The sequence below is a fragment of the Pleurodeles waltl genome, chromosome 5 (assembly GCF_031143425.1).
Source record: "Pleurodeles waltl isolate 20211129_DDA chromosome 5, aPleWal1.hap1.20221129, whole genome shotgun sequence".
Classification (NCBI taxonomy): Eukaryota; Metazoa; Chordata; class Amphibia; order Caudata; family Salamandridae; genus Pleurodeles; species Pleurodeles waltl.
In genome coordinates, this window is record NC_090444.1 from 933,474,150 (window position 1) to 933,497,918 (window position 23,769).

At 42.8% G+C, this 23,769-nt stretch overlaps 1 protein-coding gene and 1 long non-coding RNA gene across 2 annotated transcripts in view; both read left to right on the plus strand.

Moving 5' to 3' along the window:
• Positions 1-23,769, plus strand: part of MRPS5 (mitochondrial ribosomal protein S5) — a 495,636-nt gene that overhangs the window by 324,459 nt on the left and 147,408 nt on the right. The window lies entirely within an intron of this gene.
• Positions 12,285-23,108, plus strand: LOC138296166 (uncharacterized). Its single transcript, XR_011203776.1, has 2 exons — positions 12,285-14,438; positions 14,511-23,108. It is a non-coding gene; the product is annotated as an uncharacterized lncRNA (long non-coding RNA).

Sequence of the window (23,769 nt, forward strand, 5' to 3'; positions counted from 1 at the left end):
ATTTTATTTACATATTTTTCAAGAATTTTTCTTGGCCCTGGCAATAGGGAGATCAGGCGTTAGTGTTCACAAGCCAGAGGATTAGCATGTGCCTTTTTTAATAGAGGCTTCACTATTGCATGTTTCCATACTGCAGGTACCATGCCTGGTTTGAGGGAGAAATTACAAATATTAAGAGAGAATGGGTGTGACTGGTACTTCCTCTTTTAATAGAATATCTGGAGGGTCCTGGGCAACTAGTGAACCTGATCTAAGGGATAGTAGACTCTGTATGGTATCTTTAAGTGTCATTTCTGGAAAAGAACACAATTTCCCCTGAGCTAGCAGATCCGTCAATATAGCCCCCTCATCTCTGAATGATATTATTGATTTTCTTCAGAAAAATAATTGCCAATTCATTGCAACTTTCTTCTGATGGAGGGGGTCTGTGGTGGTCTTTGAGATTACCATTACATTATTTACTATTCTATAGAGTTGTTTTGTGGAGTATGGGTCATTCTCAATTTTTGCCACAAAATACCTGGTTCTACCATCCCTGATTGCATCGCAATAGTCTCTAACTGCCCTCTTACAGGTGAATTTACTGGTCTTGCCATACTTTTTCCTCCATGCTCTTTCCAGTCTTTTAGTCTCTTTTTTCAATTGCCAGAGATCAGTGATGAACCATGGGGCTTTCCCTCCTGTACGGACTGCCTTTTAATTGTTGAATAGGCAGTACCGAATTAAGGGTATTCTGTACCCATTTCTCAAAGCTGTCATATCTATTATCTAAATCTCCTTCTAAGAAAGAGATGGAGTCTGCAAGTAGATTTTCCCAATGTGTAATGTTAATCTTGGACCAGGTCCGTCCATTCCTGGCCTAATCAGATTTGGCAGCTAATTTATTGTGCTTGGTCAGACGAAAAGGTATTCATTTATGATCTGACCAGGTAATCTCATTTGTGGCATCCGACTTTGTCTAGAGAGTTGGAGAAGATGGGATCTAGTCAGTGTCCTTGATTGTGGGTGGGGGTTTCCAGCCAAAGCCTAAGGTGAACGGCTTCTAAATCTGAGATAACGTTTTTAATGGCGTCACTCTTATTATTGTCCAGGTGTAGATTAATATCTCATAATATGGAGAAATTGGCAGAGTTTAAGCTATAGTCTGTGATGGACGGTCTCATGGAGTGTTTAAAAACTGGGCATCATGACTCGACTGAATACCTAATTATATTTTTATCTAAACGGACAGGAGTTCTGGACCCTGGTCCCAGCCAGGCGTGGACAGACGCAGACGGGCTTCCCTTTGGTGTCCCTGCTGCATGTGTACATGCCCTGGAGCCGGCCTGCGCCCTGTCATGATAAGGTTGATCTTTTGACTTTGGCCTGGTCTAGGGTGACCAAATACCTCCGGTTGATGCTTTGGTCTTCTAAGCACTACACTTACTTTTAGTATTTAAAAAATCATCTCCCAACTTCCAGTGATTAGATTTTTGTTGCATTGGTCTTGTTTTGTTCATAAAATCATTCTTTATTTTTCTAACTTAGTGTGGAGTGTTTTTGTGGTGTCTTCACTGTGTTACTACTTGGATGTTGCACAAACACTTTACACATTGCCTCTTAAGTTGAGCCTGACTGCTGTGTGCCAAGCTACTAGAGGGTGAGCACAGGATCATTTAGAGTGGGTTGTCATTAGGATTGTGATCCCTTCTTGGACAGAGTGCATACCGCTGCCAACTAGAGACCCAGTTTCTTACACTAACGAATTGAAATTTAAGTTGGTGGCTATTAGCGATTCGGGTCCATAGACAGCCCTGATGGGATGTCTTTTTAGCCCCTTGCAGTACTACTAAACAAAAAGTTCCTGATGAGGTCCCAGTGCAAGACACCCTTTTTAGTGAACATGCAAGTGCATAATTTTCCGTTATTTTACTTGGCAATAACTAAGAGATTATTAACTGTAAGCCAATCTTATCAGTTCTTTGCTGTCAAAATTTGTTAGCTACATCACACAGAAGAGCAGTATACAGAGCCAAGCAGATATTCTTTAACACCTTTGGGAGAGATGTATTTTACAAACTCGGGCACAATTTTAATATTTGTATATGCTCTTCCTATTCACAAAGATATTATGGAATTCGTAAAGGACTGCACTTTGACGTACCGTTATTGCCTTTGCAAATTCGCACAAAAAAAATCTAAAATGGGAATATTCAGGAAATATTCTTATCTATTTAGTACAAATAGAAAGGATTGTGCTGTCTTTCATCTTGAGAAACAGAGGAGCAGATGTTATGTGACCAGGCATAGTATGCTAGAGGAATATACCGGTGTGTGTTGGGAACAGACCTGAGGAATTATTTTTATAAAACAAAATATGGAATATTCTTTGAGCTGTCCATCCAGGATGCCCAGGGAGAGCAATTTGGCATTTTTCCCCTCAAGTGTACTGGGAATACAAACGTGTCCATGGACTACAATAATGCTGCCGATGGCCATATGGGATGTTACAACAAAAGTAAATGAAAAAAAGCAAAATTTATTTTCCCCACATGCATCCCTTTCAGTATAGAGTTTAGTCATAGTTACCTCTTTATAAATATGACATCATAGAAATTGCTCTTTTGATTCAATAATGTTTTGGTCGCAATAGCATTTAACACTTAGATCTAGCATCTTTCCCTTTGCAAGTTTAATGAGTAGCATGCCTACCCTTTTACATTCTCTTAGAAATCTGTATCACACTAATCATTACTTTGTAAGTCATTCTCTAAATCGATTTCAAAATCAAAACTGTGCTCTAATGCAGGAAGTATGGTCTAAATAAAACTTAGGAATATAACCACCTTTTTTCTTTGATTTTTTCCAATGGCTTATTAGTTATTATAGATAATCAGATCGGTTAATGCTTACTTCCATCGTTGGTTCAAATTTAGTATTAAAATTTCAAACAAGTGTGTCGCTTTCGCATATCAGGTATTCCAAGATGGTCACCTCAGGAACAAACTTTCAGCACTAAGTGCAGTATATTCAACTTGACTCTCCCTCTTTCCTATCCAAAAGTTTTGATTAGCAGATGTATTGGGGTTAGTATGCCCTTTTATTGAATGCATATTAAAAGTCTGCCATAACAGTTCTGTTTTGATGTCAGTTACTAGTGATTTCACCAATACTGGGAATCCCTTATTTCAATATCTGGGGACTCATGGGTAAAGAACGCAACTGCATATTGAAAGCAACTGATAATATCCATGTTTATGTTCTTCCTCTAAATCTCACTTCATCTTCTTCAGGAAGGAAGTTAACTAGAGAGGCAATATATTCAGTCTTCTCTTGAGTAGTTGAACACTAGACATAAACAAGTATAGGTGAGATTGGATATTAGGCAGATTTGTGGGTATCTTCACATTCGGTTGTAGACCAGTAGTAATACCCCTGTGTATAAAAAAAGAAAAACAGTTTGGCCTTTTTAAGTGGTTGTGGGTTGAGAAGATATAATTCCTTTGCTTAACCCTTTCGCTGCCAGGCCTTTTCCACTTCTGTGCCAAGCTTTATTTTGGCTATTTGGGGCAGTTCGCCCCTAGGCCCTCAAAACTTTTTGTCCACATAAGCTATCCACACCAAATTTGTCTCCTTTTTTCCAACATCCTAGGGATTCTAAAGGTACCCAGAGTTTGTGAGTTCCCCTAGAGGAGACATCTTCCCAGCTTACAGGAAAAGGCAGACTTGAATCACAAAACCACACTTTTCAACACAATTTTAACACGTTACGAGGACATATCCCATTTTTACTATTTTTTTGTGCTTTCAGCCTCCTTCCACTTAGTGACAGAAATGGGTGTGAAACCAGTGCTGGATCCTATGCTAAACATTTCTAAAAAGTAGACAAGATGTTGAATTCAGCAAGGCGTCATATATGTAGACCCTTCAAGGTTTTCCTACAGAAAGTAACAGCTAAAATATTTTTTTTTATTGAATTTGAGGTGGAAAAAAAGAGCCATTTCGGTCCACGTTTTCTTCTATTTTTTTCCAGCTATGGCAGATTTTTGAAAGCAATAGAACGTTACGTCTGCTGGACCTTTCTGGTTGCAGGTATAGATAGGGCTTGTAGGTTCATCAAGAACCCCAGGTACCCAGAGGCAATAAATGAGCTGCACCTTGAAATAAGTTTTGATTGTATACCAGTAATAGAGAAATTCATTTATATAAATACAAAGAGTGAAAAACAGGTATCAAGGAAACCTTTGTATTTCCGAAATGGGCACAAGATAAGGTGTTGAGAAGCAGTGGTTATTTGCACCTTGTGAATAAGCAACAGAACATTACTCATTTGGAGATGGGTCTGTGGCTGGAGTCAAACCAGAAGGTCCTTTAGGGTCGAGCAGGCAAAATGTCCCTCTTGTCGAACCTATCTAGACAATAATTCTTCATGAACGTATTGAGGGACGTCAACGTAGCTGCCTGGCAAATGATTAGGTCAGGGACTTGACGTGCCCATACACTGGTAGTAGCTTTGATCCTGGTAGAATGAGCACACAGTCTTTCCGGAGGCTGCATTTTGGTCAATAAGTAGCAGCTCTTAAGGCAAATCACCTACCAGCAAAATGTGTTTTCTTCTGCACAGCCTTGCCTTTTTACACTCCAGAGAACCCCACGAATAGCTGATCATTCTCCCGGTGTTCTTTGGTATGATACATGTAAAAGCTCTGCTTTCTCTTGTGGCCCAAGTTATGGGGTCTCTTCTTCTCCATAGTGGAGTGAGGCGAAGTACATGATACTGGTAATGTGATGTTCTGACTCTCATCTTTCTACACTACAGTTGTGACGCTGTTCCATATCAGTGTCCTAAAAATCAGCTTGTCTGGGAAGAAGGTGGTATATTGCGGGTTCTCGGAGAGCTTGAGGATCACTTACAAGCCGTGCCAAAGTTACGGCGACAAGGAACATGTTCTTGAGGGTAAGAAACCACAAAGGGGTGCTGTGGAGCAGCTTGAAGGGGGTGCACATCCGAAATGTTAGGACTAATTTAAGACCCCACTGTGGCATGAAAGGAGAAGATGGGGACTGTAACACTTCTTAAAAAAACATAACAATTGGAGGCTTAAACAATGAGGGCTAACCTGGCAACCATAAGCAATGGGCCAAAATGACTCACAGTGTAAAAGGCAAAGCCTAGCAGGGCTAGGGACAGAACAGACAACTAAATTTCTGATAGCAATGCCTGCAGGGGTCTATCTGCCATGTATAACACCAACTCACAAATATGTACGAACATCAGGTGTATACAGTTATTTATTATAGAGGGACACCTGGCTGCCAAGATGATACCAACCACCTTTGGAGGAAGGCTAATGGTGCTCAGCTGTCACTGCTCAATCTCCAAGCATGAGGGTGGAAAGTGCGGAAGGTCGAGTGGAGAAGCCACCCTGCCCTGCAACAGCAGATCCTCCCAGAGGGGCAGCTTGATCAGAGGACAGATGTTCATGCCTAGGAGTTCTAGATCCCATACTCTCCTTGCCCAATCAATGGTCACTAGACTGAACTGGGCCTGGTCTCTCCTGACTTTCTTGAGATCTCTGGACAGGAGTGGTATGGGTAGAAAGGCATACAGCAGTCCAGAGTTCCACTCAAGGCGGACTGCAACTCCAGCGAGAGATGCCTTAGAAAGTTCAACACACAGAAGTGCTGACAGTGTTCATTCTCTGCAACGGCAAACACATTGAGCCAAGGATCTCTCCATTTGAAGAAGATATCCTATGCCACCTCTGGGTGCAACTGCCCCTTGTGATCCACAAGGAGCACTTGCCTGAGCTTGTCTACTCTAGCATTCAACTAACCTGCCTGTTGGTTCACCAACAGAAAAATACCTTGGCGGTCCGGCAATTTCCAGAGGTGCAGCATCTGCTGGCACAGGGCCCATGACCCCATCGTGTTCTGTTTGTTGCAGTACCACATGACCCGGGTGTTGTCCATAAGCATCTGAACAAGCCTCTGCTTAATGGATGGAAAAGAGGCTTTCAACGCAAAGCGTACGGCCCTCGGCGGCTGATAAGTAGACGGAGTCAGCTGGAGACCAGAAGCCTCTGATCTCTACCTCTCCCCCATGGCCAACCCAGAAGTGATACATCAGTCACCAATGTCAGCTCTGGGTTGGGAAGTGAGAGGGGTCTGCTGCTGACCCAAACAAAGTTCAGTAACCACTACTGAAGATCGTTTGCATTCTCTGACGAAACCTGAACATGGTTGGTGTGGTCCCCTAGATCTCAGGCCCACAGATTTCAGACCCCACTGCAGACCCTGCATATGCCACCTGAGGTGTTTGAAGCAGGATGCAGCAGGTCTGTAGTGCAGGGCAGCCCCAGAGTCAACCTCACTGAAATCCAGGTCTGAGGCTGAAAGATCGGGGTCATAGCCTAAACGTCCTGAACTCTGTTTTGCGGCGGAAAGACACAAAACTGTACCATGTTCAGAATGGCTCAAATGAAGGGAAATATCTGAGAAAGAGACAGGTGTGGTTTTGGAAAGTTGATAATGAACCCCCAATATAACAGATGGTTTGCAGTACCATAATCCGGAGGTGGTAGATGACTACTTGGGCGAGACTGCCTTTAACCCCTTGGGTACCTGGGGCGAGCTGGTCTGGTCCTCGGCCGAGGACGAGACCAGTTCGTATTACACCAGGCTCAGCCTCCAACCCACCACCTCAGGGCAGGGATGTTAGGGGACTCGCTTCACCTTCCATCCCAGAACCCCTCCAACCCACCCTGATGATGTTGGTGCGCAACTTTTTATCAAGCTGATCTGCTAATAAGGGGGGGGCAGAATCCCCTAGGCACCAGTGATATTTTTTTCTCATCAATTTCACACAAGGGGATCGACCCCTTAGGCCTGGGTCACTCCCCTGGGAGGGCAAATTGACTTTAGGCCATTTCTGCCCCCCTTGGGGGCAGATTGGCCTATTTCTATTAGGCCAATCTGCCCCCAGAGGGGGCAGAAACCCCTTAGGCACCAGGAATTGTGTGTGTATGTGTGTGTTTTGTTCGGTGGGGGCAGCCCCTTGGGCAAGGGTCACTACCCTTGGGGGCACATTACTGTTGGCCATATCGGTCCCCCATGGGGGCATATCGGCATGTTTTTGGAAGGCCCACGGGGGGCAGATACCCACCAGACACCAGGGAAGATTTTTTTCTCCAAAAAAACAGGGTGGGGGGATGGCCATACTCCCATCCCAAATAAACGGGGCCAAAGTTGTTCTGCCCTCCGGTGGGCAGATGGGGCAATTACCCCCGATCCACTCCTTGGAGGGGGAGGAGGGGGGTCAGAAAGCCTACTAGATTCCAGGGAATTTAAAAAAAAAAAAAAAAAAGATAGTGGGCTGGTGGCTACCAACCAGTATGGGCATGGTTATGCTATGCCCTGACCCCAACTGTAGGGGGTAACAGTCTTTCAGCTCTCCCCCGCACACTAAAACATATTATCTCACGGCAAACAAAAGGACATTTGATTATTTTGGATTTTGGTTTCACATGTGGGCCATGAGAGCTTGTCTAACTCTCAAACTCGTCCCACTTGGAATGGTGAGGGCTCAACTTTTTGGACTTTGGGACGCTGCCATGTAGAAAAATCCACAAGACCTAGACACATCTGAAAACTAAACATCTGGGTGAGTCCAGGGTGGTTTGCTTTACATGCACCCGCACCATTTTCTTACCCACAATGCCCTGCAAACCTCAAACTTCGCTGGAATTCACACATTTTGTGATGGAACCTTCCGGAATCTGCAGAAATCCACAAAATTCCTACCACCCATCATTGTTTCATCTATACCGATAAAAATTCTGCCCTACTTGTCAGCTTTAAAATATTTTTTTTCAAATAGCCCTTTTGGAGCCGCTTTGGTTCCCCCTCAATGTCATCATGTTTTTGGCTCTTTCCTGTCACAGGCACTTGCCCACCTACACAAGTGAGGTATAATTTTCATGTTGGGTGGTAGGAAATTTGTCCCGGTGCAGTGATCCCACGTAGAAATGTGGGGAAAAAATGTTTTTTTTTTTTTTTTTTAGCTAAATATGAGGTTTGGATTCTGGGTAAGAAAACACTGGGGGATCCACACGAGTCACACCTCCCTGGACTCCCTCGGGTATCTAGTTTCCAGAAATGTTTGGGTTTGGTAGGTTTCCCTATATGGCTGCTGAGCCCAGGGCTAAAAACGCAGGTTTCCCCCGCAAAAACGGGTAGTTTTGTATTTGAAAATGTTGATGTGTCCACATAGTGTTTTGCAGCATTTCGTTTCGCGGACACTAGGCCTACCCATGCAAGTCAGGCACCGTTTTTATTGAGAGACTTGGGGGAACACAGAATAGTAGAACAAGTGTTATTGCCCCTTGTCTTTCTCTACATTTTTTCCTTCTAAATGTAAGACAGTGTGTAACAAAAGACGTCTATTTGAGAAAGCCCTGTAATTTGCATGCTAGGATGGGGACCCCGAAATTCAGAGATGTGCAAATAACCACTGTTTCGCAGCACCTTATCTTGTGCCCATTTTGGAAATACATTATTTTTCAGTCTTTATATTTCAGGAAATTAATTGCTGTATACCCGATATACAATGAAAACCCATGGCAAGGTGCAGCTCATTTACTGGCTCTGGGTACGCAGGGTTCTTGATGAACCTACAATCCCTATATATCCCCGCAACCAGAAGAGTCCAGCAGACGTAACAGTATATTGCTTTAAAAAATCTGACATCTCAGGAAAAAGTTCGAGTAAAACATGGAGGAAAAATGGCTGTTTTTTTAGCTCAATTTCAATATCTTTTTATTTCAGCTGTTATTTTCTGTAGGAAAACCTTGTAGGATCTACACAAATGACCCCTTGCTGAATTTAGAATTTTGTCTACTTTTCAGAAATGTTTAGCTTTCCGGGTACCAGCATTGTTTTACACCCATTTCTGTAAGGAGGCTAAAAGCACGAAAAATAGTACAAATGGGGTATGTCCCAGTAAAATGCCAAAATTGTGTTGGAAAATGTGGGTTTCAGAGTGAAGTCTGCCTGTTCCCGAAAGCTGGGAAAATGGTGATTCTAGCACCGCAAACCCTTTGTTCTTGCCATTTTCAGGGCAAGAACCGGTTACAAGCCTTCTTCTGCAGCTCTTTTTTCCATTTTATTTATTTTTTAATGAAATTTTCGCTCTATTTTGGCTAATTTCTTGGTCTGCTTCAGGGGAACCCACAAACTCTGGTTACCTCTAGAATCCCTAGGATGTTGGGAAAAGAAGAAGGCAAATTTTGCTTGTGTAGCTTATGTGGACAAAAAGTTATGAGGGCCTAAGCGCGAACTGTCCCAAATAGCAAAAAAAAAAAAAGGCCTGGCACCAGAGGTGAAAAAGGCCTGGCAGCGAAGGGGTTAACAGCCAGTCATTGAGGTAGGGAAAGACTGGCACCCTCAAAATCCAAAAGTGTGATCTTGCCACCACCTGAGGGGCATTGCTGAGACTAAAGGGGAGCACAGTAAATTGAAAATGCTTCTGTTGTGCCACGCACTGCAGGTAGCTCCAAAGGGCCTGAAAAACAAGTATATGAAAACAGTTGTCCTGCAGGCCCAATGCCACAATGCAGTCTACAGGCTAGAGGGCAGCCATGACCTAGACCAGGGTGAGCATTTTGAATTTATCTTTCCAGAGGAGGGCACTTAGAGGGCACTGGTCTAAAATAAGATGAAGGCCTCCGTCCTTCTTGGGCATTTCACAGTAGCAGGAATTACAACAACATCCTAATTCTTGGTCCGGGCACCCTATCAATAGCCCCTTTGGCCAAAAGGGATTGCACTTTCTGCCACAAGATAGAGAGGTGATCTGCAATAGTCATTTGGGGGGTAGGGGTGGTGTCAGTAGAACATGCAGCAGCAAGAGAATGAAAGGTAGAGCCCACCTGCCTGATGATATGGCCAGCCAACACGTCAAGAATCGTCTGATCCTGCATCCCACCTGGTGATTGTGCTCCTCTAAAGGTAACGTCAAAGGGGTTTTGCAGGTGGGGCTAAGGGGGGGGGGGGGGGGAGTAGTGGACTAGGCTTGTGCCCAAACTGGTGAGTCCTATCAAACAGTATGTCCATGAGGGACAACTAGGCACTGCCCCAAAAAAAAAAACAATGGACCCCAGCCAGGCATGGCGGCAAATGGCGACAATGGTGGTAAAGGCCCACCCAATGGAATTGGTGGTGCCTTTTAAAGCAACACCCTCTACCATCACAACCCACACTCAATTAGCCAGGCAATCACCCACTCTAATAGAATGAGACCCTGTGTTCATTAATGCAAGCAGTGGCGGTTTCTTTACATGGGCGTTGGGGCTCCGCCTCCCTTTAAAAACAAAGCAATTATTTTTTTTTTATTAAAAAATAATACCTCTATAAAACTTTATAAAACAGGGGGCACTATCTCCCCCACTCACCCAACACCAGCATTATTGTTGCTGGACAAGTGAAGTGACGTAACGTCACATGCTCACTTCTACTGCTCCCATGTACGTGTAGGCAAGCCCAAAGTGAGTCTATTGCCGGGCTGATAATCTCACAGCCCTGAGGCCGGTGAGGTCATCAGATCAGCAAAGACCCAGCATCAAGGCCTAGTGTCCACCCCCTGATGACACAGAGGCCAAGTTAGCCCCGGGCCTTTTTTATTCAAGCCCTGAAGCGTTTAGCCTCCACGTCAATCAGGGAGTGGAGGGCATTTGTCAGCTCACGCTTTCCCAACTTGCCAGAGGGCGTGGTGGGACCTCTCACCCCGTGACGAGCTGGGAAAGGGTGTGGCAGGCCGGAAGACTCGCATTGCATCAATCTTTCACGAGAAAAACAGTGCATTGATAGATTGACTGAATCACTGAATGGAGGTATGTGAATATCATCAATATTAGCCATAAATGTCTCTGTGAATGCGCTTTCGCAGGTTGTCTCGGCTTTTTCTCCCTTTCTTTTCTGCCCAAAGTTTCCTCTACGATGAGTCATTATGAAACCGTTTGCATTAACGTTCTTCAGCAGAAAGCCTCGTTATTAGTCAATAGATATATGTATGGTCATGAAGACCTACTGCCACAGAGTCATCGAGGGTTCCCCCAGTGTTTCCTGATTTCACCCTTGTCTCCTGATTTCATCCTGGTGACTCGTCTAGAGCTTCCCATGCTGCATCTTTACAGTCTCCTGATTTCACCCTCGTGACTCGTCTCCTAATTTCACCCTTGTGCGTCTCGCTCATTTGACGACCCTCCCCCCGAGTTGCACTATCGCCATCTCCTGATTTCAACCCAGGCTATACCCCCTTCTTCTCCTGCCTTGTTGTCGGTCAGTGGTGTTGCACCTGAGACCCCAAGGTGAGTTCACTCCCAGTCTCAGGGCTGGTGATCCCGGGGGTGCGTGGATAGTAGTTACCAGGTGACTCCCAGTTTGGAGGGGTCACATCTTCCAACAAAGCCAACCAAGACACCTCCCTAGTCCCAGAATGTATTTGTTAAAAGTAAATACGATTTTCATTTTTTTTTTCCATTGCAGTTTTACATAGTGTTAACTCGACCCGCAGGTATTGGAGCGCTTTTCATGAGCACCAGTTAAATTAAACAAGGGCGCATTCAGGCATGGGGAAATGAAGTGATTTGCCCAGAATCACCGGCTGCTGAGCCGATGCAGAGACTCAAAACTGGTTCCCCAGCTCCAGGGTGGGCAGGTCTGGCCGTGGGGTTATATAGTGATGCTTGGTGCACATGGCTTCTTGTTGCTTGTGCCAGCCAAGAGTTGTTTGTCCAGGACTTGTGTGTCCGATACGTCCCGCATCCAGTAGATTACTGCCGCAGTTTGCAGGGTTAAGTTGCTGAAAAGGCCTGTTTTATTTGAAGATTTTTCAAGGGCTGGGCAGCTGGTGGAGTTACACGCTCGCCGCTGACCCTTGCTATGGTGTGCAGACCGTGATTTCAGTGTTCGTCTAGGGGCTTTTCAAGACCTTAAATCATGCGCCGGTGAAACAAGAGGGGAGATCGGTGAAGATGTCTATAAATATATATATTTATGATATAGCGGTGCCGTGCAAGGAGCCCTTTAAGGTGGGTTTAGACATGCCAGCGAGTTCTGCTGTTGTGGTGTTTTTATAAAATGTTGCAGTCACGAGTACTACGTGTTGTGTTACACACTTGTACAGACCTTGGGAGTTTGGGCGCCAATGTCTCCCCCGCTAGCGCACCACAGAATTTCAGAGGAGGGCAGCTGCAGGCTCTCCTAGAGGAAGTAAAGCACTGAAAGAGTGGATGGGTAGATTGATGACCACTGGATGGATTGATGAGTGAATGAAAGGATGAATGCATGGATGAGTGAGAAGATGAATGGGTTACTGAAAGCGTAAATGTATGGGTGGAAGATTGGGTCTATGAGTGAAAGGGAGGATGAATGGGTGTATGTCTGACCAGCTGAAAGGGTGGGTGGATGAGTGAAAGGGTGGATGAATAGTTGGATGAGTGAAGAGATGAATGGCTGAGTGAGTAAAAAGATGGCTGAGTGAAAGGGTAAATGGAAGGGTGGATGGATGAATAAAAGGATGGATAGCTGACTAAAAGTGTGGATGGATGAGTGGAAGGTAGGATGGATAAATTAAATGATGATGTAAAAATGGATGAGTGAAAGAATGGATGACTGTGTGAAAGGGAAGATGGGTGAGTGAAAAGTTAGATGGATGGATGATGAGTGAAAAGCTGAATAGATGGACGAGGGAAAGGTTGAATGGATGCCTGAAAGGATGGATGGCTGAGTAAAAGGGATGGGTGGATCGAGGTGTGGAATCACGTTCTCCTGGATCCATTTGGACCTAGTAGACCCTGTGATACACAATGAAAATACAGGCCTGTTTCTGTTGAACACATTAAAATGTTGAATTAACTAGGCCCTGAAGAAATGTCTATTGTGCTTGAAACGCATTATGTTGCAAGGCTTGCTAAACTGATGGCCATCATGAGACACCACCGCATGCTAGCTTGCGAAATCCTCACTGCTAAAAGTACTAACGTATGCACTTATGGTTCCTCTTTCTCCACATATAGATGTATCACAAGACATTTGATTCAGAGGACATTGTGCAAGCTTCCTGTTCATGATTCTAACCCTTATATGGAACATCACGTGTGCTATATAGAAACATTTAATCATACGACATTATCAAGAACCAATGAAAATGTATTCAAATGTCTGCGGTTTAGTGCTATAAAAGATCATGCATTACTTCTTTGGGCAGACTGTTCGAGCTAGATTTTGCTCGCTCACGTCTCCGTGTACACGTATTTCTTATTGTGTCTTATTAGTTCTTATTAAAAGTAATCTAAAGAAGAGCGGCTGGTCTCGGTTTGTTTCCTGAATTGTCTGGATCTGGAATACTCTGACTGGGCTTCGATGACTTGGCTTCGACATTTGGTGGAGAATGGAAGAATTGCGGTCTCGTTCAGCGAATAGTTTCCTTCAGCCCGGCTCCTGTTTCGGTTGGGGCGACAGCTGACCCATTGGACAGGGCCCCTCCTGCGACGGAGTCTGGAGCTGTCGTGAGTATCTATTGCTGCTTCGTGGTCCTGCTCTCGCTGTTTGCTCTACTGTTTTTCCGGTGTAAATATTGCGAAACAGGGAGGTAACTGGGGTGTTTCGTTAATATGTTTCATGCATAGAGTGGTTATGCATTTATGCTTAATATTTCTATTTGCCGTACCCCTTAGCCAGCTTTTTGTAATGACATCTTTTTATTTCTCTGTCTCCGGTGGCATGCCAAGGGCATTTCTTCCTCTGTTGTCCTCTGTTGCGGGCTCCGATAATGCACCTCGTGAAAACATTCAGATAGTTAACTATAGCTGTCCGCCGGCTGCTAGCATTCTGTGTTAATTTGGTTCTTCCATTGTATTACACCATTTCCTTCCTCCCTGCGCTGCAGCTGTATACTTAGAATAGCTTCCTGTATTTCATGTAGCTTGTTACTGTTAAAAAAAAAAGAAGTCCGAGGAATAGAGGCAACTAGCGGTGTTGCTTCAGAACACAGTGCGAGTCGCTGTTTGAGGTCCCCAGCCGGAGGGGCTGGGGCGGATAACTCTGGTCAGAGAGGGTGTTGTAAAAGGGCGTTGCCCAGATATGGGATGGTAGTAGTCCGTTCCAGGTTCTATGTGTACATTTAAGAGGAACTGGCATGTGATTTCAGCTTCCTTGTGTTTATAGGAGTGATAGTGTTTCATTCCAGTAACTGGATGATTGTGGTTCATTCCAGTGGAGCAGGCAGGCTCTGTTTGTTGTGTTAAAAAATTGTTATGTTATCTGTTTCCTGTAATATTGCAGCTCTTTGAACAATGCTTATGGCATATTGAACTATCGGCTACTCATGTGAAATGGTGTAAACTGTAGAAGTGGTTTTTGAGGTATAAATCAATGTGTGTGTAAAAGTGGTTTTTGAGGTATAAATCCGTGTGTGTGCAAAAGTGGTTTTTGAGGTATAAATCCATGTGTGTGTAAAAGTGGTTTTTGAGGTATAAATCCGTGTGTGTGCGAAAGTGGTTTTTGAGTTATAAATCTGTGTGTGTACGAAAGTGGTTTTTGAGGTATAAATCCATGTGTGTGCAAAAGTGGTTTTTGAGGTATAAATACGTGTGTGTGTCTGAAAGTGGTTTTTGAGATATAAATACGTGTGTGTGCGAAAGTGGTTTTTGATTGATGAAGGAAGGGTTGACAACAAGGTGGTGTACTGTAATTTATTTTGACTTCATGCATTTGCGATTTAGGATAAGAATTTTTAGAAAATTTAAGACTAGGTGGGTGGACTCATGGGCGACATAATACAGATTTTTATGACAATTGACTGATTTAATCTGCAAACATCACACAGTACAAACACCCCCCCTGCACTCACTACATATTGATACAAGGGTTGGGAGTAGGATCACCCCACAGGGCTAATTGTACTGTGACCCTTGTCTATGGTTCTGCCGTCACATGTGGTTGCTTGACTTGTTCACCGCTATTGCATTATCTGTGTGTCACTGGCCAAGGATCTGGTCCAGCTTCCAATATCATACAGCCGCACCCTGTCCCTCCTGACTATTCTGTCATCTCTTGATTCACCCCAAAGGACGCCAGTGTGGACGCCGTCACTAGCACCTTGGGTACTGTCTGATTTCAAACTTTTTGTGAGCTAAGGTGGACATGGCTGGCTGAAATTGTGGCATGGATGCAGACCGGCTTGCTTCCTGCTTTTACTAATCAATAATTGCGGCTGGCAAAGAGAGGCTGCGTGTGTGAATATACCCATTGTTATCCCTTCTGTGTCACGGGGTATGAGCGGTGTAAAAAAAATACACCGACATCCTACTGTTTTCTGGAACGATTGTAATTGTCTTCGTGTTATGTAACAAAAGGCTAGGGTAAGACAGTCACGAGGAACCCTCTTAGTAAAGGCAAAGTAGAGACACATCAACATAGCCCCAAGGACAGTCCAGCGTACCAAATAGAGGCGAAAGAAGGCCTATAGGCACTACTGTACTTAGACTTTGACTTTGCAAGGAAAATGACAGTAGTGTTTCTGTAGCTTTGCGGACATGTGTGGTGCTTTACAATGCTGCCTACATGCTAGTTGCATATGGGATGTGCATTGAATGTGGGGCTGTCCTGTATGTGGAGGATAAAAAAAAAAATCCATAGGGGCTTGTCAAGCTCTCTTCCTGTGACAAGTGCACAGTCACAGGAACAAAATATCGATTTTGTTTGAAGACATTTGGGAAATACACTACAACGTGAGGGCACCACAGCAGGGACCAAACACTCTGAGCTGCCTCTACAACAGCAGGCAGAGACGGAACGTGAAAGCCGCACCCTGGAATGGCGTTTGATGGATGAGGAAGTGAAAAATAAAAGCAAAATGTAAGAGACCTTGTGAAAGAATTAGACAGTTATTCCATAGCCAGGGTAAAGAGGAAGTGGCTAATGCAATAAGAAAAAAATGAACAGAAGTACGAACAGATATCAAATTAAATGGAAAAATGTATTGGCAAGGGGCGAGAGGGATCACACAATTTACTATGGGATATGTCCACGTATGCACATCACACAATGCATAACATCAAGATGTGGAAGGAGGTGCTCAGCAATACAAACACACAGCTGGAGATCACAAGAGACAGTCTCTCGACGTACATAAAAATGTACAGAGTTAAACAGAATAATAGCCATGGGAAGGGCTGCTTTGGAAGGATCTGGATACATTGTTTAGCATTATTGTACCATGAGATTGGTGGGAGGATTGTAAGAAGGCGATACACTGGCCTGAAATATGTGGCCACTACTCCAATTACTACACTATAATTTGACACTACACTGAGTATGGGAAAGGTTTGCAAGTAGACAAGGGATGGCTGTAACATGCTTACACACTGTAGAAAATTTAAGTTTAATTGTTAAGTTATCACACGTAATAAGACACAAAATTCAGACTTAATTACTTGTTATTTGCTTTAAAAGTACTGCAAAGAGCATTGTACAGCAAAAAAATAAAAGCGTCAAGATAACTCCAGTGATTAATGTACCTGCTGGGGAGGAATGAGAGTTTTGGACAGTGGCAGTGGATGGCACAGTGGGTTACTGCTTTTGTCACAGAGATTCTTTAGTTACTGTACAGTTCATAATAGTAATCTAGCACATTGAGCTATGAACTGCAATTAAGGAGCTGCATGCCAACTGCATAGCACAAATTAGAAAGCTGTTTTTTCCCAGTCTTTCATTTTAAAGTGCTGTAAAGTGCTCCAACACCTACACTGGTATGAGAGATGCTATAATAAAAATTAATTAAATGTGACAAAAAGGATAGGGAGAGAAGAGAGGCACTTATGGTTAAAAATTGAAAAGTTGGTCGCCAAGATGCAGCACCAACATTTCCAATAAAATGTTTAGATTTTTGCATATTTTTTCAATATAAAAAGAATGATTTCATGTTTGAAATTTAAATTGTGCAAATTGCTTGGGGGTACCTGGCTTCCAGTAACGTTTCACTGGTGGTCCCCAGGAGTAAAAAGGTTAGGAACCACAGGTGTACAACAAATTAGAACTTTCTTATGTAGGGATTACATTTAAAAATATTTGACCCATGCAAAGGTTGCCAAAATTCTTACAGTGAACAAATTTAGTCTGGAGGGAACAGAGGATTCATTTGCAGCAGTTAACAATATGTTGTCAGGAGTGTGGAATTTTATAAAATGTCTAAATTGTCCATGGGACAGTTTGTGTCATCAGTCTACTTGTCCTGTAAAAAGACATGCATATTTTCCTCCTGCTAAAATGGTGTTTACAAATATTGTCTAGGAGTTCGATTTCCTGGTCTGCCTCATTAAATGCTAGCTCAATAATAAAAGCTGTAAATTTGCACTAATGCAGGAACAGATACCATGGGTGTACTTTGTGATTTTTTTTGAGAATTCTGCCATAAACTGGTTATCACAGATCTTTTGTTATTTGAATTCTGTCTCTCTGTTTATTGGCTGGCTTCAGTGGTAGTGACACCATTCTGCTCTTCCATACGAAGAATATTGGCACAAAGTAGTTTTGGCACAAAGTAGTTTTGTTCATGCCAGGAACTACTATGGCAATGTGTAACTTTGATGAAAAGGTTACATTGATTTTTCCTGTTATGAATATAAATGTTGGAAATACCACCATGCATCCGCACATTTTACTAAATGATGCTTCAAAGAAATGACACCTAAAACATCATGGTAGTTTAGCAGAATGTTTCTTTCCTAGTTACATTGTTTGTGAAGGTATTTTGAAAGCAAGGAATAACAAAATTTTGCTTTTATTTGTAGTTCCATACCCCTGGTTGTGTATTTCTTCATAGCTCTATAGAGTACATACTAATAATTTAGTCATGTTCAATGAAAGAAGAGATATAGAAATTAAAAGAAGTGTTAAATGTGATGAATTGTAAATAATATAAGTAAATAAGAGATATATAAAAATGTGGGTTATTGTTGGGGTGTAGAGTGAGTTAATGAAGTGATAACAAACTTCTACTAAGGTGTATTGATATTTAAAATAAACACATTAGTGCAGTAATAATTATTACACATGACGTGTTAGTGACTTATCTATTTCACTTAATGAGAGGCTAAAAGAAAATAACACAAGTGGATGTTTAAACATCTGCAGTACATGTAGTATGTTGAAGTCATGTGAGTGCAACAAGGGTGTCAAAAGGGCAATGAATGGGTATAAATGCAGCACATTTGTCACAAATGTGTTTTATTTTTATGGTATTTTATTTTGTGCATTTATCTGCCAGGTCCCGTCCCTATATTAAATTGTAGCAGTTAAGATTACCTTCCCCATTTCTGAAAACCACAGACTCTGGGCATGACTCCAAGGGCAAAGCCACAGATTGTTGCGATATGTTACCATGACGTTCCAAGTAGAAATGTAAAATAAATGTACAGCTGAATGGAATAGGATTTTTTTTTTTATATACACCCTGGACACAGGATGTATGTATCTACGTAGGAGTATTTTTCTATCCATGTTTTTCCCTAGGTTTCAGAACATGGACGAGAAGATGTGGTTTCTGTATCCGTCTGTCTATGTTACGTTTTATGTTTTCATAATTAATGGGAGTCTTCCGTGGTACATCTTAAATGAGCGCAGTGAAATGGATTGCCTTCATGTGTTGGTAGATTGCAACTAAATATTCTCAAAAACTGGTTTTGGGTATTGAAAATACCTATATTAGGATAGAGTTATTACTACCTTAGGATGTGCTATGTAGTACTGCAATACAGCTATGAGTAATATACCTCTGATGATGAGGGTGCCAAATATAAATAAATAAAATAAATATAATATCTTAAAGGAACATCAGCATTTCAGAACATCACACTTGTACGAGAAAGGGGAAGTGACTTCTGATGGCAGTGATGCCTGCAAAGTCCCAACCCTTCCAGTATTGATGCAGAAATTCAGGGTGTTGAAATAGAATAATAGGATACAATGCTATGTTAAAAAATTATACTGGCTGTATACCAGTGTAACATGTGTTTTCTCCTGACCTTTGGATCACCATTTGTTTGGTGAAATAGTTTGTGTGAATATTCCACTGTTACTGAGTGTAATTGTTATTTATTTTTTAGTGTTTATTTGAGTTTAAGAGTGTGCTAGTTACCCCATAAACAAGTCAGATATGTCCCTTTATAAGATTTTGTGCATCTGCTGAGCGGTTCTAGATTGATGCAATACCGCTTGCTTCATTGGTCAAGAAAGGCACCCTTGACAAAGTTGTCAAAGTGAGCACCGACTGAGATACTGTTTGACTGGCCAATGAACATGTCTGGTGCTGAGAAGTTATTATCTGATAGGACATTTTGACAGCAGTTTGCCTTACCTTCAGCATTAGGTGCTGCAGGCCCTTCCTGGCTGGACAGCACTACCTGGACATGATCTCCAACAGGGAGATTGGGCTTGGGTCTCCTGAAAAGTAGGAGGGAATGACCTCCTGGATCCACAGCTATTACACCAAGAAGGTACACCACCGGAACACAACTGCATCCTGTAGACTGGGTGTGGGTAAAGGCCACACCAGACGTCACTGCCTTCAACTACGGTGGAGGGGACCATACCAAGTCCTGTTGACAACAGCCACAGCAGTCAAGTGTGAGGGCATCACATCCTGGGTCCATACCTCACACACCAAGAAGGCCGCTGGACCAAAGGACGACCAGCCGCCAACAAAGTTGCCAATGAGAGTAATGCCACCTTCACCACAGCGGTACAACCTTCGTTCGACAAGCGCCACCAGTCAACACTGACGGAACTGCTCGTGCTACACTCCCACAGGAGTCGGAGAGTGTAAGCGGGTTCCCCAGTACACCAGAGCATTGTTCTTGGACTGCTCGTGCTGCAACCCCACAGGAGTCGGAGGGTGCAAGCGGGTCCTCAAGACACCAGGATATTCTTTCAGAACTGCTCGTGCTACTCTCCACAGGAGTCAGAGAGTCAAGCAAGGCCACTTAAGTATTAAAGACATCAGGATATAAATGAACAGAATACTAAAAGTCTGCTAGAAAAAATTTGCGCCAAGAGGTACAGATCCCAGTCCTACGGAAGCGGCTGGTCACTAGGATCAGTGCGGTTTGTAGCCCCATTGGGAGGTGCCTCTTCCAATTAGGAATATAGCAAAAATAGGACAAAAGGGCCATCCCTCGGGACTATCGCATTCAACTCCCTTAGAACTGGACACTGGGATTCATCCCTTTATACTCTGCATAACTACAAGTGTCAAATAGCATTCAACGTCGCCCCGAAAATATACAGAAGGAATAGACTACTCGTGTGGCACTCCTACAGGAATAAGGAGGTACCAAAGGTTACATACCAATAGAACTGGTTTCAAGTGCTAGCCACATCTGACCACACCCTATAAGGCGACATGGATTTAAGATTACAACATAAGAAAAAGGAGCAGAAGAAGTGGCCTGTGGTGGTCACAGCATTACTCACCCCAGTAGCAGCTATAGTAATAACAACAATACTGATAGTATATAAAGACGACATACACATTCCATGGCTCGACCAGGAACACTACATCCCCAAAAATGGCCAAGGTGAAAGAACAACAGGTGGTGAGAACAACAATATCTCAAAATAACATGAGAGGGTGGAGGATAAAACAAAATGGGTGAAATATACAAAATGGAAAGAAGATGGAGAAGATTATAAGGACAATACATTTGTGCAAATGGTATCAATGTACAAAGAACTAGCAAATGTGTCTGATTGTTATATAGGTACCCACCTACCGACCACTAGCCAGGAGAAAAGAAATTACACTTAAATGCCCCTCACAGAATTCGTGGCACGTAACATATTAGATAATATGTTAGGGGGAAATTTAAAAGGAATGAGTACAGGGAAAAGAAAAAAAAAAAAAAAAAAGGAGAGAATAAGAGAAAATATAAACAAAGGAGAAATGAGGAGAAAAAGGGATGAGTATGGTTTGGAAGATGAACCTTATGTAGGTGATATGCAAGGAAAATTGGTAGAAAGAGTGTCAAATAAATTGAACCTTATGTAGGTGATATGCAAGGAAAATTGGTAGAAAGAGTGTCAAATAAATTGAAGGAAGAAGATAGAAGGAGAAGAAAGAAGTGTAGGAGATTAGAATTTAAAAAAAAAGAAGAAGAGAATGTATTGAATGCATTTACAACAGAAAGAGGGAAGGGTTACACTGAAAGGGATCATGGCTCAGAACAACGAATACCATGCCTGGCCATAGATACAGAAATAAAGGCACCATGGTGTTTCAAATGCTCAAGAGGTAACGCAAACACTAGCGAACACGGAATTGATGTGGGACATAGTATTTGCAATACAACTTTGAGCCTGGACTACAAAAGAAATGACACAACAGCAGAGCTACTGGAAGCATTTAACATAGGAAGAGATGAGGGTTATGTACAGGGGGAGAAGAACATAGATATATCACAAATATCCCTTTCGATACATAAGGAGAAGAAGGGGTCATGGTGTTTTCGATACCTCAAAGGCAGCATCCCAAGACCAAATACATTTTATGATAAGGTGTGTCGAATGGTTACACCAGTAATGAAATGCCCTAACATACACCTCCCCAACCATAATAAGAGCAGCATAAAAGTAGGAGAAAGCACCTGCTCCAAATACTCTGATTTGGATAACATACGGAAGGGCCCAGAAGGTTTGTCTATAGGTCTCTCAGCTCCAAGGGGAATATACATAGTATGCGGGACATCTGCATATTTTAGACTGCCTGCAGGGTGGCAGGGCTCCTGCTACCTGGCGTTCGTACTACCCCGAATGTTGCATATAACAAATTTGACCAATGCAACATAAAAGGCACCGGGTAGGGTACGAAGAAGAAGGGCACCTACTTGGTTGGATAGGTTCATAGCAGTGGAAGGAATAGTTGTGATGCCATTAGGAATAGCGCATTCAGAATATCAAATACACAGATTGGCAGTATTGGTAGAAACATTAGCAAGTTCTACTGCAGCAGCTTTAGGTAACATTATTGAAGAACTTACAGACCTAAGAGCTGTTGTAATACAGAACAGACTTGCATTAAACATCATTTTAGCAAGAGCCGGTGGTGTATGTAACGTGATCCATCAGGAATGCTGTGTTTTAATACCAGACAACAGTGGGAATGTGAGGATGGCAATAGGGAAAATAGAGGTGGTAGAAGAAGGAGCAAGGGATGTGACGGATGTGACGGAAATAGGAGGAATACTAAAGGACATCGCAGCATGGTTCCGTGGTTGGGGATCCTGGCTGATAGAAGTACTGGTGGTGGGAATAGTAGGATTTATAACATTATGTGTGTTGATAAGGGTGTGTCCTTCCTGTTTGAACATGTTAATGAAGAAAATGTGTCATAAGGACACTGAGCACCATCATAAGAGAAGGCATGAGGATGAGACCAGGGAAAATGATGATATTGAAATGACACCTGTCCATCAGGATGATTAAACGGTCAATGAGTGTTTTCATTGGGTATCAGAGGGCGGAATGTGGAATCACGTTCTCCTGGATCCATTTGGACCTAGTAGACCCTGTGATACACAATGAAAATACAGGCCTGTTTCTGTTGAACACATTAAAATGTTGAATTAACTAGGCCCTGAAGAAATGTCTATTGTGCTTGAAACGCATTATGTTGCAAGGCTTGCTAAACTGATGGCCATCATGAGACACCACCGCATGCTAGCTTGCGAAATCCTCACTGCTAAAAGTACTAACGTATGCACTTATGGTTCCTCTTTCTCCACATATAGATGTATCACAAGACATTTGATTCAGAGGACATTGTGCAAGCTTCCTGTTCATGATTCTAACCCTTATATGGAACATCACGTGTGCTATATAGAAACATTTAATCATACGACATTATCAAGAACCAATGAAAATGTATTCAAATGTCTGCGGTTTAGTGCTATAAAAGATCATGCATTACTTCTTTGGGCAGACTGTTCGAGCTAGATTTTGCTCGCTCACGTCTCCGTGTACACGTATTTCTTATTGTGTCTTATTAGTTCTTATTAAAAGTAATCTAAAGAAGAGCGGCTGGTCTCGGTTTGTTTCCTGAATTGTCTGGATCTGGAATACTCTGACTGGGCTTCGATGACTTGGCTTCGACAGAGGGATGATAGGCGAAAGGATGGAAGAGTGGCTTGATAGGTTATGAGATGAGTGAGATATCAACCCCAAAATGTCTTGATGCTGTACACATTGCTAAAGAAGGAAGTCAGGCTTGCCTACCAAGCCAGGCCAATGAAAGCTATTTTGATATTTCTTTTTTATTTAAAAAAATGTATCTCAATCTTGTTAAATAGGATTTGCAGAAGAAAGGGAAATTCCTACTAACCTCCCGAAAAAATGCGCACGCCCATCCCCCTCACTGCCAAGCCCAGCCCCTCCACTCACAAGCCTCACCAGCCGCCACTGAATGCAAGCACAAACAGGCATTGGCAAAGCCAACAGTTCTAGCGTGGGCTGCCAACTTTAGGCTTTGCCAAAGTTTATGAGTATTTTTGGTGAAACTGTACAAGTGGACGTCTTTTTCAGTCCAAGTGCACATTGTGCAAGGGTAGAATGTCATTGCACACAGAGAGGCAAGCCAATTAAATGTGCTGACCTTGGCCCCATGCTGTATGCTGTGGTGGGCAGAACAGAAATGTAAATGACACACTGACAGACCAACAAAGAGAGAGGGTTGAAAGC